The sequence below is a fragment of the Buceros rhinoceros genome, unplaced genomic scaffold, assembly GCF_000710305.1.
Source record: "Buceros rhinoceros silvestris isolate BGI_N320 unplaced genomic scaffold, ASM71030v1 scaffold5878, whole genome shotgun sequence".
Classification (NCBI taxonomy): Eukaryota; Metazoa; Chordata; class Aves; order Bucerotiformes; family Bucerotidae; genus Buceros; species Buceros rhinoceros.
In genome coordinates this window covers 53,195-56,186 of record NW_010426225.1, presented here as the reverse complement: position 1 = coordinate 56,186, position 2,992 = coordinate 53,195, and positions in this window count along the sequence as shown.

The following is a 2,992-nucleotide window of genomic DNA, read 5'->3' as shown; positions in this document are numbered from 1 at the left end:
AACTGATAAACCCATTATATGCTCAGTAGATAACCCCCCATCTGTTGACAAAACAAAATTATAGAAAATGTTGGAATGTAATCAAGTGTTTTTAATAACCAGTTATCTCCACCCACCCCCCCCAACAAATTCAGTATAACAAGTAAATGTAAAATGCACAACAGTTTACACAAGACAATTTTTAGTTTCATGGGAGATTTTGAAATTTTGTCAGTGGAGTTTCTCCAGGTATTTCAGGCAGGTGTTTGTGCTATCTGTAAGGACCCCTTGCTATAACGAATTTAATTTTGTGGGAATGTACTTAGCTCACACTGCTTAGTTAAATTATTTAACAAATTAAGTCCGCTTTGTCTTTAGCTGTTTGCTGCATCTGTGCTCCATAGCTGAGGAACAGAAAATGGGATAGTGTTGGAGCTGCATGCTTTATTAGCCAATGGAGTTTAAAAGGCAAATAAAAAATACAGAAGAGATGTATTATTTTCTGACTCCTCATTGGGACATTATGCTGTTGGTTTCATTTTTTTTCTTTGATGTGCTCCTGTTGGAGCATGCTGAGGCTTCTCTCCTCTGCCCATGTTTCCTTTCCTCTGCCCAGATGATGGGTCTGGCTGCAAACTCCTGCTTTTGACGCAGTACTCCTTAGTCTGTCACCAAAGACATTCCCTTAGATGAATGTTTTGAATTGCTAGAGATTGCACAAGCTAAGGACATATGTCTGAGTCCAAGCATGCTCTTCAAATACTGTTAGAAATACTGGGGAAATCTTCTGACTATCACTGGTATCTGAGAGAAACTTCTTCACCTGATCCCTGGATCTTAGTCTGGTTTGTGCACCTTTTATGGAGGTGTACTGAGCTCTTGTTTGAATACCTTTGAGCAGGGCTTTGGTAAGTTCAGCACTTATTCCTGTAGCCGTGGTTTCAATTTGCTGTATCTTGTGTAAGGAATTCTTTGTTGTAAGCAAGTTGCATGAAATCATCTTTATTTTACATTAGGAGACAGTAAAATGCAAATCCATTTTTTCATTTACAACATGCTAACAGAAATCCCAGTTATTGGCACTGAGAAAGAAACACTAGAGAAAGAAAATCATGCTGAAATTCTGCCACCAAGGTACAACCAGAAAAGCCTCTCTTTCTGTATTTGCTTGACTTGCAGTAGATGCTTTCCCAATGTATTTCTTTGTACACAAACTGCGCCTTGGGCTAAGCTCCCCAGGTACAACCTGCTCAGAGCATGCCAGGTTTTATAGCTAATCCCTCTTCTGGGGTCCTTTGTATTCCTCCTGCCTTCCGCCTCCCACCTCTCTACATATTCTCTCCTTTGACCTTATTACAGGGATACCTGTAACACGGCTCAGAGAGGAGATGGTTGGACAGTGTGGCTAAGCTTTAATCCACCCAAAGAACTAATCCAGCCAAGAATGAGGCCAGTGGGCAATGAAAAAGGGGAATAAGATGTCCCTTTCCAGCCTGATCCACTTCCTGACCCACTTTAACTGGCAGATAGGAGAAGAAGCCATAGCCACAAGACAGAGAGATTCCAGGTTTGGCTGGACCAAATGGAAAGGAGGGGCTGGATGTCCAACAAGGGTATGAGATGCCTGAACTTGTATAGATGTGAGATATTTTTATCTGAGCCAGTCACCCCAGGGTGTGTTTGTTACCAGTGAAGAGAAACAAGTATGTATTACCACAGGAAGACTTCTCTCATTAGGTATCCTAGGTACATAAGACAGGTATCTCAATAGTTCAAATGACTGTCTCTCCATAAATGCCTGTTTACATCTTTCCATTAACAATAAAGGCATCCTGGGGTGACATGTACAGATTTCGGTATCTCTGATTTCAGACAGCTGAAGCATTGAGTGAAACAAATTCTGGGTTTAGTGGGTGAATTTCCATGCTTAGCGTGTCCCAACCAATGGACTTGAAACTCATCTGCCTATTGGTAAATAGCTAAATGACACAATCTTATGTACAGGCTTGTTACTTGAGTTGTCTCAATGGGAATCAGTTCATCTGGGGACATATTAGACCAGAATTGCTAAGCTTTGAGTCTCAGTCTTTAGGAGATGTTTTTACAAGACATTACACTTCAAATGCCAATGAATCAGATATTTAATTCAGGAGGTCACACCAGACTTTTATTAGAAATTCAGACTTCAGCCTAGTTCTCTTCTGCCCTGGAAGACACAGAGAAAACTATGATAAATGAAGTGTCAAGTGTGATACACAGATAAATGTTGCCATGAAGTGTGTTTCTCTGGAATTTAACCAGGCCTTTAAGCCAGTTTATCATTGTAACCTAGATTTAGTAGTAGTAAAGTAAATTCAAAATGTCTTCCCTCTGTGCCTTCTTCTACCTGTCAGTCTTCTTTTGCATGAGATGTGTGATTATAATTTTTTGAAACTTATGAAACTATTTTAAACTTTCAAAACACATTTTCTCACAACTAGCTTGTAGGCAAGTGTATTTTTCTACTGTGAATAGTACTGAGCTTAAGTGTCTTGTGTAATAAGTGTCTTGAGTCCCTTTAGCCTCCACATTCTCAGTTACACATTGATTTTCAGTGTGGTGGTTAGATAAGTGAACTTGTTAGTAAAATCAAGGCATGCATCTAGCCTTTCCTCAATTCAGATACGGCCTTTCTGAGAAGCATTTAGACTAACATTACCAAGTGTCACTTTTCACATATCAGCCGGAACTGGCGTGAAGGTGGGCACTCTGGCTCTGCTTTGCAGTTACAGTGACTGGTTTCTGAAGATAGAGAGTTCACTCAGGTGATTCACTCAGGGTGTTATGACAGCTGTATTCTTATTTTCTTCCCTGATTTCACAGCAGTCTCCCTAGATAAGGCTTTGAAAGACAGAGCTAATAGGGTGCTTGTCAGCAACACAGCTTTACTTGTTAAGAAGCTGGGGGCACTCAGACGATGTTCGTGCTACTCCCAGTCTTTCATCCGGATTTTCCTACTACAGGAAACATGCTG